The following is a 13,168-nucleotide window of genomic DNA, read 5'->3' as shown; positions in this document are numbered from 1 at the left end:
CGCCTATGATTGGTTGCACTGAGACACGCCCCCACGCTGAGTGACAGGTGTCTCACTGCACCCAATCACAGCAGCCGGTGGGCGTGTCTATACTGTGCAGTAAAATAAATAAATAAATAATTTTAAAAAACCGGCGTGCGGTCCCCCCAATTTTAATACCAGCCAGATAAAGCCATACAGCTGAAGGCTGGTATTCTCAGGATGGGGAGCCCCACGTTATGGGGAGACCCCCAGCCTTACAATATCAGTCAGCAGCCGCCCAGAATTGCCGCATACATTATATGCGACAGTTCTGGGACTGTACCTGGCTCTTCCCGATTTGCCCTGGTGCGTTGGCAAATCGGGGTAATAAGGAGTTAATGGCAGCCCATAGCTGCCAATAAGTCCTAGATTAATCATGTCAGGCGTCTCCCCGAGAAACCTTCCATGATTAATCTGTAAATTACAATTAAAAAACACACACACACGAAAAATCCTTTATTAGAAATAAAAAACACTAACAAAGTCCCTCATCACCAATTTATTAACCCCGACAAAGCCCTCCATGTCCGGCGTAATCCACGGACCTCCAGCGTCGCGTCCAGCTCTGCTGCATGCAGGTGACAGGAGCTGCAGAATACACCGCCGCTCCTGTCAGCTTCACACAGCAACTGAGGTGAGTAGCGCGATCAGCTGCTGTCAGTCAGGTAACTCACGGCCACCGCTGGATCCAGCGGTGGCCGCGATTAACCTCAGTGACAGCTCAGCTGATCGCTATACTCACCTCAGTTGCTGCGTGGAGCTGACCGGAGCGGCGGTGAGTAGCGCGATCAGCTGAGCTGTCACTGAGGTTACCCGCGGCCACCGCTGCATCCACCGCTGGATCCAGGTAACCTCAGTGACAGCTCAGCTGATTGCGCGGCTGTCTTCAGTTGCTGTGTGAAGCTGACAGGAGCGGCGGTGTATTCTGCAGCTCCTGTCACCTTCATGCAGCAGAGCTGGATGCGACGCTGGAGGACTGTGGATTACGCCGGACATGGAGGGTTTGTCGGGGTTAATAAATTGGTGATGAGGGACTTTGTTAGTGTTTATTTCTAATAAAGGATTTTTCAGGTGTGTGTGTTTTTTAACTGTAATTTACAAATTAATCATGGAAGGAATCTCGGGGAGACGCCTGACATGATTAATCTAGGACTTATTGGCAGCTATGGGCTGCCATTAACTCCTTATTACCCCGATTTGTCAACGCACTAAGGTAAATCGGGAAGAGCCGGGTACTGTCCCAGAACTGTCGCATCTAATGTATGCGGCAATTCTGGGCGGCTGCTGACTGATATTGTTAGGCTGGGGGGCTCCCCATAACGTGGAGCTCCCCATCCTGAGAATACCAGCCTTCAGCCGTATGGCTTTATCTGGCTGGTATTAAAATTGGGGGGACCGCACGCCGTTTTTTTTAATTATTTAATTATTTATTTCACTGCACAGTATAGACACGCCCACCGGCTGCTGTGATTGGGTGCAGTGAGACACCTGTCACTCAGCGTGGGGGCGTGTCTCACTGCAACCAATCATAGGCGCCGAAAAGCAGGAAAGCAGGGAATACGAGATTGTTTAATGAGCGGCCGGCTTTTTCAAAAGAGGAAAAGCCGCCGGAGTTTAGTGAACAGCTGTGCAGCGCCGCGGCAGTGATCGGGGAACGGTAAGTATGAGACAGGGGGGAGAATGACCGACAAACTGTGAGAGGGGGACAGACAAGACAGAGAGAGACAGACAGAGCGAGACCGACCGACGGGAGATAGAATGAAAAAAAAATGACCGACATCGCTAGTAAAAAGCACAAAACGTGCGTTTTGGACATCGGAGTGCCACACAATGTTTTTATGTAAAATATTTCATGTAATAATCTCAAAAAGTAACATACACCAGCTCTATCTCACTATTGGGTATGTGCCCTTAACATTTCCGCCATGAAAATTCATTTTGGTGTCATTTTGGAAGGTTTTCTGGTGAGTCCGTAAAAATGGCGTAAAACTCGGACAAAATTGTTCACAGCTTTGACTTTTGAGTGATAAATGCTTCAAGGGGTCTTCCCCATGCTGTTGCCATGTCATTTGAGCACTCTTCTGAGACTTTTGTGACATTTTTAGGGTTTTTACATGCTGCCGGGGGTCATTTCACAAAAATACTTGGGTCTCCCATAGGATAACATTGGGCTCGGTGCGCGGGCCGAGTACACGAGTATCTTGGGATGCTCGGCCCGAGCCTCGAGCACCCGAGCTTTTTGGTACTCGCTCATCACTACTCGTCACCTTTGGCCTCAGGTTTCTCACTCTTGTGAGCCAAGTCAATCTCTAGATCTTCAGCCTTGGCCCTATCAGTAGATTCAGTTAAGCTCTCGGCTCTTGATGAGACCTCTGGACCAGACTTCACTTCCTCAGTGGCTCTCTCCCCTTCCACAGCTTCAGCTGTCTCTTGGGTCTCCACCTCATTACCTTCACCATCTTGGGTCTCTGCAGTGTCATCTTCAGCTTTCTTTGGATTCTACGGAACTTCAGAGGTTTTCGAACATTCCCTCCCCTCAACCTCAGGTTCTCTGTAGTCGTCATCAATTTTGGTGCTGTTTTCAGTGTCAACCACCCCATCACTGAGTGGACCACAAGTCTGCTCACTGTGACCTGAGTGGAGGTGTGTTGATAGACTTATAGAGAGCAGAGGGAAAAACCTGCAGATGTGTATTTATAGAGAGCGGAGTGAAAAACCTGCAGATGTGTCTTTATAGAGAGCGGAGGGAAAAAACCTGCAGATGTGCCTTTATAGAGAGCCGAGTGAAAAACCTGCAGATGTGTCTTTATAGAGAGCGGAGGGAAAACGTGCAGATGTGTCTTTATAGAGAGCGGAGGGAAAAACCTACAGATGTGTCTTTATAGAGAGCAGAGGGAAAAACCTGCAGATGTGTCTTTTTTGATAGTGTATGTAAACTTCTGGTTTCAACTGTATTGTATTTTTTTTGTACATAGCTCATATATAATAAGTCTGCTCACTGTGACCTGAGTGGAGGTGTGTTGATAGACGTATCTTTATAGAGAGCGGAGGGAAAACCTGCAGATGTGTCTTTATAGAGAGTGGAGGGAAAAACCTGCAGATGTGTCTTTATAGAGAGCGGAGGGAAAAACCTGCAGATGTGTCTTTATAGAGAGCGGAGGGAAAAACCTGCAGATGTGTCTTTATAGAGAGCGGAGGGAAAAAACCTGCAGATGTGCCTTTATAGAGAGTGGAGGGAAAACCTGCAGATGTGTCTTTATAGGGAGCGGAGGGAAAAACTTGCAGATGTGTCTTTATAGAGAGCGGAGGGAAAACCTGCAGATATGTCTTTATAAAGAGCGGAGGGAAAAACCTGCAGATGTGTCTTTTTAGAGAGTGGAGGGAAAACCTGCAGATGTGTCTTTATAGAGCGCGGAGGGAAAACCTGCAGATATGCCTTTATAGAGAGTGGAGGGAAAACCTGCAGATGTGTCTTTATAGAGAACGGAGGGAAAAACCTACAGATGTGTCTTTATAGAGAGTGGAGGGAAAACCTGCAGATGTGTCTTTATAGAGAACGGAGGGAAAAACCTACAGATGTGTCTTTATAGAAAGCGGAGGGAAAAACCTGCAGATGTGTCTTTATAGAGAGTGGAGGGAAAACCTGCAGATGTGTCTTTATAGAGAGCGGAGAGAAAAACTTGCAGATGTGTCTTTATAGAAAGCGGAGGGAAAAACCTACAGATGTGTCTTTATAGAAAGCGGAGGGAAAAACCTGCAGATGTGTCTTTTTTGATATAATGTATGTAAATTTCTGGTTTCAACTGTATTGTATTTTTTTTGTACATAGCTCATATATAATCCCTAGATAAATGCACACAACGTTCAGATAGCTTCCCGTCGTCGGGGACTATCACTCCCACCTTGCAGGCTGACAATTTCATTCTCCTTGTCCCTCTGCAGTTGGCTCAGTCGTTGACTGTGCAGCTCCACGATTTTGCGATGCTCCAGCTTCAGGTTGCTTTGCTCCACCTGTAAGTCGGACAGCTGCTTCTTCATCTCTTCATTCTGATTCTAATAGAAAAAAAAAAATAAAAAAATATCGGAATAAATGAACAACTAAAAAAAGTTCTTGCTCAGTGTCGCCCCCTACCAAGAGAGGTGAAGAAAGGAAGTAGCAACTTCGTGATGTACACAACTAGCCCAGAAAAGAAGGTTGTTTGTTTTTTTTTTTTTACTTTTACATTGCTCTATTGTGTCGTTTCTCTGTTATTCCTCCTGGAAACACATAATCAGCGACCAAGTTTTTTGATTATTTCTGCCCATAACATGAATATTTACAGGTAGATCCGTGCTTGTTTAAATACCGATATAAATTGGGACAGAATGATCAACAATCTCTTCTTGTCTGCCGGCTTATTGGGGCATGTTCACATGGGCCAGTGATGGTAAAAAGCCTTTTTTTAATTAAATTAATTAAATAATTTAATTAATTAATTTAATTAAAAGTGCCTTTAACTATGCTCTTGGTCAAAAGGTGTGTGTACGCTCAGATACTTTCCATTATAAAAGGGTATGTACGCACGTTGCAGAAATTTTCTGCCCCAAAAAAAGTACCTCGTGGCCAAAAAAGCACCAAAAAAGGCATAATTTTTTGGTGCATTTTTAGTGTATTTTTAGTGCGTTTTTAGTGCAATTTTTGATGTATTTTTAGTGCATTTTTTGGTGCAATTTTTGGTGTATTTTTAGTGCATTTTTTGGTGCAATTTTTGGTGTATTTTTTAGTGCATTTTTAGTGCATTTTTGGTGCATTTTTTGGTGCATTTTTTAACGACATCACTGGCTGGAAGGGGAAAAAAAGGCAGGAAAAAAAAGAGACCAATAATTAACATTCTGCTTATCTTTTCTGCACCAAAAACAGGAAAAAAGAAGAATTTCTGATTTCTCATAGACTTTGCTGGGATAAGGATAGACATGCAGATTCGGGATACAAACTGCACCAAAAATGTATAAAAAAAAGCATCAAAAACTGCACCATGTGCACAGGGCCTAAGAATTAGTCAAATTTCCAGGAGGAATAATAGAGGAATTCTATAACACAGAAAAGCATAGAAGAGAAATACTAAAACAAAGTTAACCTTACAGTAGGCTTGAGAAATGTTCTGATTTCCCAGGCAAGGCTAGGATATATATAAGATATTATAAAAAAAAATGTAAAAGAAAATGTCAATAAGTTCCCAGGAAAGAAAAAAATACAAAAATAATAATAATAAAAAAAAAAATAAAAAAAATCAAACTACGCACATGGAAAAATGTCCAAATACTTTAAGAAAGGGCGCACTATTCACTTCATAGAAAACACATTCCACATACCCACAAGACTGGAGGAGATTGTTCGGAAAATGAGTCTTTACAAGAGCACAGAACAGAGCTGTGCCCAATGCTGCGCACAATGGAAGGGAAACATCACTTACATAAATATATCATTATGTGCTGGGCAGAAGAGCATTGCTTTTAATAACATACTATTTATGCTGCAGCGATGGTCTATTATGGGTGCAGGCCGCGGACGTTACTGTTCAATCCTGTAGCGTATGGAAAATTACAATGGACTGAGTGGTTACTTGGAAGTGAAAGGAAAAAAAATTGCTGTCATTTAAAAAAATAAAAAAATAAAAAGGTAAAAAGGAAAGGTGATCGAAAGATCAGACAATTGGAGACTGGAAAAAATAAAGCTGACATTTTGCTTCAGATTTAACACAACAAGTTATTTAAAAGTTCCGATGTGAGGAGGGGAGTAAAGGATTAGAGGTCAATAGTGTCATCATCCGGAGGGGAATATCATCCGGCGGGGGGTAAAGGACTAGAGGTCAACAGTGTCATCATCCGGAGGGGGGTAAAGGACTAAAGGTAGGTAAATGTCATCATCAAAAGGGTGTAAAGGACTGAGTGTCATCATCTGGAGGGGAGTAAAGGATTAGAGGTCAATAGTGTCATCATCCGGAGGGGAATATCATCCGGAGGGGGGTAAAGGACTAGAGGTCAACAGTGTCATCATCCGGAGGGGGGTAAAGGACTAAAGGTAGGTAAATGTCATCATCAAAAGGGTGTAAAGGACTGAATGTCATCATCTGGAGGGGGGTAAAGGACTGGAGGTCAATAGTGTCATCATCCGAACGGGGGGTAAAGGACTAAAGGTTGGTAAATGTCATCATCCAAAGGGGTGTAAAGGACTGAGTGTCATCATCTGGATGGGGGTAAAGGACTAGAGGTCAATAGTGTCATCATCCGAACGGAGGGTAAAGGACTAGAGGTCGATAAGTGTCATCATCTGAAGGGGGGGTAAAGGACTGGAGGTCGATAGTGTCATCATCCGGAGGGGGGTAAAGGACTGGAGGTCAATAGTGTCATCATCCGAACGGGGGGTAAAGGACTAAAGGTTGGTAAATGTCATCATCCAAAGGGGTGTAAAGGACTGAGTGTCATCATCTGGATGGGGGTAAAGGACTAGAGGTCAATAGTGTCATCATCCGAACGGAGGGTAAAGGACTAGAGGTCGATAAGTGTCATCATCTGAAGGGGGGGTAAAGGACTGGAGGTCGATAGTGTCATCATCCGGAGGGGGGTAAAGGACTAGAGGTCGATAGTGTCATCATCCGGATGGGGGTAAAGGACTAGAGGTCGATAGTGTTATCATCTAGAGGGGGGTAAAGGACTAGAGGTTGATAGCATCATCATCTGGAGGGGGGATAAAAGACTAAAGATCGATAGTGTCATCATCTGGAGAGTGGTAAAGAAGTAGAGGTTGATAATGTCATCATCCGGAGTGGGGGTAAAGGACTAGAGGTCAATAGTGTCATCATCCGGAGTGGGGTAAAGGTTGATAGATGTCACCATCTGGAGGGGGGTAAAGGACCTGAGGTCAATAAGTGTCATCATCCGGAGGGGAGTAAAGGACTAGAAGTTGATAGTGTCATCATCCGGAGACGCGTAAAGTACTAGTGGTCGATAGTGTCATCACCCGGACGGGGTAAAGGACTAGAGGTCAATCAGTGTCATCATCCGGAGGGGGTAAAGAACTAGAGTTCAATAGTGTCATCATCCAGAGAGGGGTAAAAAGACTAGAGGTCGATAGTGTCATCATCTGGTGGGGAGTAAAGGACTAAAGATCAATAAGTGTCATCATTCGGAAAGAGATAAAGAACTAGAGGTCATTAATGTCATCATCCGGACGGGGGTAAAGGACTAGAGGTTGATAGTGTCATAATCTGGAGAGGGTAAAGGACTAGAGGTCAATAGTCAGGGTCATCATCCGGAGGGGTGCAGAAAATGGCCAAAGGAAACTCTGAAAGAGGTTGATGTGTCAACCCCAAAAAGGAATTAAGCACATCGTCTTGAAGCCTCTTTTTAGTAAAAGAATAAATAAATAAAAAATAATTGAACTTTGTTCAATTAATGTACACAGTTAATCAAATATCTTAATTTGTTTGATCCTGAGCAATGGTCTCCAAATTATGACCCTCCAACCTCCACTCTCAGCATGTTATGACCCCCGTTTGGAGAATTAACATTTTAGGTGACTGTATTACAGAGAATGGATCTGTCATGGCATCCACTAGCCATAGCCCATTTTTCTAATCAATGAGTGCTATATATTGAGGGCACGGTGGCTCAGTGGTTAGCACTGCAGTCTTGTGGTGGCTCAGTGGTTAGCACTGCAGTCTTGTGGTGGCTCAGTGGTTAGCACTGCAGTCTTGTGGTGGCTCAGTGGTTAGCACTGCAGTCTTGTGGTGGCTCAGTGGTTAGCACTGCAGTCTTGTGGTGGCTCAGTGGTTAGCACTGCAGTCTTGCAGCGCTATGGTCCTGGGACACCATCTGCAAGGAGTTTGTATGTTCTCCCCGTGTTTGCGTGGGTTTCCTCCGGGATCTCCGGTTTCCTCCCACACTCCAAAGACATACTGATAGTGACTCCAGATTGTGAGCCCCAATGGGGACAGTGTTGCCAATGTATGTAAAGTGCTGTGAAATTAATAGCGCTATATAAATGAATAAAATTATTATCTCTGCATAGGATCCATTTTGATCCGTCATATGCAATTCTGCTAGACTTCACAGCAATAATATCGTTCGGAGAGGCTATATTATTACTAATGAGACAATGAAAGTCAGGGCAGCACCTGGACATTTACAAACATAAATCAATTACATTGCTTGCCCTGTAAAGAGGACCTGTCACCGAGTCTAGCAACACCAGTTGTTTGTTCTTAATTTATTCCCGCCACTCCCCTGAGTATTCTACTATTTTCTTTTTTAAAATCTGCCATACAGTTCCAAATATATGGGCCTTTTTATTTTGTGTTAATTTTTATGGACTTTAGTGGGCACAGGATCCTCAGGGGCGTGTCTTTATGCTAATCTGCATTTTTTACCCTGTGAGCCACGCCCTCTTGATAAAGACAATAATTAGCACTAAATAAAAACGCCCATATCTCTGAAACCATATGGCAGATTTTAAAAGCGAAAAAAGCAGAATACTCAGGGAAGTTCAGGCAATAAAATATGAGAAAGTACTGGCCACTTTAGAGACCTGGTGACTAGTCATCCTTAAACAGGCAAAAAGTAGCCAATTTTTGTTAATATTTTATTCCCACTGTTCTTTTTTTTGTTTAGGTTCTTTTTTTTATCTTTTTGAATGTCCCAGAAATATGAGCCTTTTTGGAGCTGATTTTTATGTTCTTTACAAAGGGGTGTGGCTTACAGGTAAAGCAGCCTAAGGACACACCCCTGAGGATCCTATAAGAACCAACCTCTTGGTAAAGACCATAAAAATTAGCAGTAAAATATAAAAAGGTCCATATCAATAGAACTAAAAAGAACAAAACAAATAACAACATCCCAAAAAGATATTCAGGGGAGCATCAGGAACAAAACAAGAGCAAAATTTGGCCACTTTTAACCTGGTGACAGGTCATCTTTAAGAAATTGGAAATGTGGATTTTACATCTCTAGATTGTACAGTCTCAACCTGCTGCATCCATAGTCTATGAATTTTAATTAGGGTTCGTTGAAGCTTTAAATTAATTAAAAGCTTCATTAATGAAGGATCTAAAATGTGCAGTGCTCGCCATAAACCCTTTTTGTTGTACCGGTGTATCTCGCCTTAACAGTAAGAAATAGAAGTGCCTGCACACAGCAGATAACCACTGTCACGCTAGGTACGGGCAAGTACCAAGCGATTGGGGAAAGGGAAGAGAAACCCTGCGTCTAGGGAAGGGGGAGATGGTGACCCCTGATCAAACCTACTGCTGGTCCCTGGGGTCCTCACAACCTTAGATAGGTTCCGCACCTATGCGCCAAGCCGGATACCTGACCTAGGTATCCCTAGTGCTGGGCCCTAAATAGGGAACGGATGGGATGAGCTCTTTGTCAACTTCACTAAATGTTAACGGAAGACACAAGGAGGACAAACAGGGGAATTGCATGAACTACTTATCATTAGAAGACACAGGCAGGAGTTAAGCAAAGTTTTCAGCAACAATACAACAGAGGAGTGCAAGCCACCTCCTTGCAACCAAGGCTTGAATGAACTGAAAAATATCACCAGCACCAGTCCAAGGAAGGAAGGGGTAGTATTTAAGCACCAAGAGAATACTGATGATCAGCAGCTGGGTGAAAGGCGAGCTCCTGCTGGGTCTAAAAGGAAGAAAGATGATTCAAGCAGGAAAGCTACCTATACCAATGAATACTAAGAGCAGGAACAATGGAAAGTCAGGGAGCATTCTGTGTAGCTAGACGCTGTGACCTTCTATGGCCTGAAACCACAGGGTCATTTGATTCACCTTTCCCAATTTCAGTCTCCAATCAATTAGAGGGGTTTTAACACTACAAGTCCCAAGTATTTCGAGCTCCATAGGATTCCAACGGTAGAAATGTCAAATGACCCCTCTCTGGGACTTCTAGTGTTAATAAGATTAGAAAAATAGGTCTTCGATTCCTAATATAGCGCCACCCTTGTTCATAGGCAGTGACTGGTATTGCAACTGAACTGCAATAATGGAAACAAAAAAGCCCAAGTTATCCGAGAAGCTGTGAAAGGATGAGGCAGAACTTTTTCCTTATTTTGGAAAAAAGTAACCATGTTTTTTTTAAATCTTGGACAACCCCTTTCAAGGGAACCTGTGATTAGATTCATACCCAGAATTTCAGAGAAAGATGTACCTGGTTGCAGTGGTGCAGCCGGCTCGGATTGTTTCTGCCCACGATCAGGCGAAGAATCTAGTGACCGGTTCCCTTTTATGACTCGAATGTTGACCGTGAATTTCATGGATCTGGAGTTACGCGGTTCTTACCTTGAGAATCTTGTGTTGTGAGCTGAGCGCCCCATAGCGATTCATAGAATCTTGCTGAAAGAGCAAAACACAAGGTTAAAATTGGTTAAAAAACATGAAATGTCACAAGTTAATATCCTGGATATATGTGATGACGCAGAATGTGATTGTGTCGAGTCCACCCAACACCAGAGCCGCCCGATCTGCTCCATTACGGGGGAGGAATCACTCCACATATGCACCCGACATACACGGATCACCACGGTCATGGCCGCATATAACCGCGCAGGGGGCTGCAGAATTATTTTCTTGGCATCAGGGGAGTTGAAATCGGATTTTGCGACCATTTGATATTTTTTGAGCCACGTGCATTTCATACTGGGGTTTTGGAAACTGAGAAATCCCTGACGTCACCCTTCTCCACTTTCTATGTATCTGCTTGCTCCTAATAAGTGGAAACATTCTTATTTGCATTTCCTTAAAAGGAAGGGAAGGGCCAAAAATAAAGACTCTTTTTACGTCCCTTGACCTTGAGCTTTTTCAGTAAGCATGGCAATGTATAACATTGCAAGTGTTAGGCAATGTGCACACGCTGCAGATTTGGTGCAGATATTTATTGCATGAAAATTTGCACCTTGTGGCAGAGAAATACACCAAAAAACATGTGTGGGTTTTTTAATGAAGTCAACGGGTGGAAGGGCTAAAAAAGCACCGGTCTCACACCCACATTCTGCAGGTTAACGCAGACCCCGGCACACGTGACATCTGGCACCAAGCATACGTGATATCCGGCACCCTGCACACGTGACATCCGGCACACGTGACATCCAACATCAGGGACCCAGCACACGTGACATCGGGCACCCTGCATATGTGACATCCGGCCAACCCGCACACATGACATCCGGCACCCTGCACACGTGACATCCGACACCCAGCACACGTGACATCCGACACCCAGCACACGTGACATCCGGCACTCAGCACACGTGACATCTGGCACCCAGCACACGTGACATCCGACACCCAGCACACGTGACATCCAGCACCCAGCACACGTGACATCCGGCACCCAGCACACGTGACATCCGGCACCCTGCCCACGTGACATCCGGCACCCCGCAAACGTGACATCCAGCACACGTGACATCCGACACATGTGACACCCGGCATCTGGATCACATGACATCCGGCACCCTGCAAACGTGACATCCAGCACACGTGAGTGACATCTAGCACACATGACATCTGACACACGTGAGTGACATCCGGCACACGTGACATCCAAGACACGTGAATGACATCCAGCACACATGAAATTCGGCACACGTGAGTGACATCTGGCATCCCGAACACGTGACATCCGGCACACCTGACATCCGGCACCCTGCACACGTGACATCCGGCACCCTGCACACGTGACATCCGGCACTCCGCACATGTGACATCCGGCACACCTGACATCCGGCACCCTGAACACGTGACATCCGGCACCCAGCACACGGCACACCCAGACAATCATTCCGGCACACTGGACCATTTACCTTTTCTTTGTTCAGGGCCTCCTGAGCTTCTAGTTTATAGACTAAATAATCTGTACAGACAAAAAAAAGAGAAAAGGATCCATCATTTTGAGTTATAAAACAGCACGACTATCCAGATAGAGCATGCTCTACAGAGTCCTCCATACTGTGACTTCTGCTAATCACATATGAGAACACGTAATAATTCACACAAGGGAAACGGCTACAAAGATTGCACTTATTGTGATTGTCTCCTGCCTAAGGTTCTCCAGGGGTTACATACAAAATGTACCTCAAAGAAGAATAAAACCTAGAAATAAATGTGCAAATGAATCAGAAAATACAGTTGTCCTCACTGTTTGTTAGTCTGCAGCATATTTGCATGATCCTGAAACAGTCGATCTTGTAGAAATCCTACAGAAAGCAAATGGATTAATCTCCTACTGTTTGTTGGTGGCTGACTGGAGCCCCAGTCAAGAGATGGAGCTTAGTTATTTTACGGCAGGCCTGCACAGCAGGAAGACTTCTGCTGCAGGTAGTTGTCTTACAGCTAGACACACACACAGGGCACAAGAGGAAAACGTTTGCTGCAGGTAGTTGTCTTACATACAGAAACATGTCATAGTGGAAAGACTTCTGCTGCAGGTAGTTTTCTTACAGCCAGACACACACAGGGAACAGCAGGAAGACTTCTACTGCAGGTACTTGTCTTATAGCCAGACACACACAGGGCACAGTGGGAAGACTTCTGCTGCAGGTAGTTGTCTTACAGACAGACACACGGCACAACAGGTTGATTTTTGCTGCAGTTAGTTGTCTTTCAGACAGACACACACAGGGCACAGCAGGAATACTTCTGCTGCAGGTAGTTGTCTTGGTAGTTGTCTTATAGCCAGACACACAGAGGGAACAGCAGGAAGGCTTTTGCTGCAGGCAGTTGTCTTACAGCCAGACACACACACACACACACACACTCATCACAGCTGGAATACGTCTGGTGCAGGTAGTTGTTTTACAGTCAGATACACACACAGAGAATAGCACAAAGACTTCTCCTGCAGGTAGTTGTCTTACAACTAGACACACACAACACAGTAGGAAGATTTCTGCTGCAGGTAGTTGTCTTACACCCAGACACACACAGGACACAGCAGGAAGACTTCTGGTGCAGGTAGTTGTCTTATAGCCAGACACACAGGGAACAGCAGGAAGACTGCTTCAGGGAGTTGTCTTATAGCCAGACACACACAGAGAATAGCACAAAGACTTCTCCTGCAGGTAGTTGTCTTACAACTAGACACACACAACACAGTAGGA

The 13,168-nt window shown here is 44.5% G+C and overlaps 1 long non-coding RNA gene across 1 annotated transcript; it reads right to left on the bottom strand.

Moving 5' to 3' along the window:
* Nucleotides 1-3,929: 3,929 nt before the first annotated feature.
* LOC142283644 (uncharacterized) lies at nucleotides 3,930-11,925 on the bottom strand. The gene is made up of 3 exons (XR_012745260.1): nucleotides 11,873-11,925; nucleotides 10,350-10,403; nucleotides 3,930-4,074 (listed from the first exon to the last, which is right to left on the bottom strand). It is a non-coding gene; the product is annotated as an uncharacterized LOC142283644 (long non-coding RNA).
* Nucleotides 11,926-13,168: the final 1,243 nt, after the last annotated feature.

Source organism: Anomaloglossus baeobatrachus, unplaced genomic scaffold (assembly GCF_048569485.1).
Source record: "Anomaloglossus baeobatrachus isolate aAnoBae1 unplaced genomic scaffold, aAnoBae1.hap1 Scaffold_5442, whole genome shotgun sequence".
Lineage (NCBI taxonomy): Eukaryota > Metazoa > Chordata > Amphibia > Anura > Aromobatidae > Anomaloglossus > Anomaloglossus baeobatrachus.
This window is presented reverse-complemented; position numbering and strand designations above follow the sequence as displayed.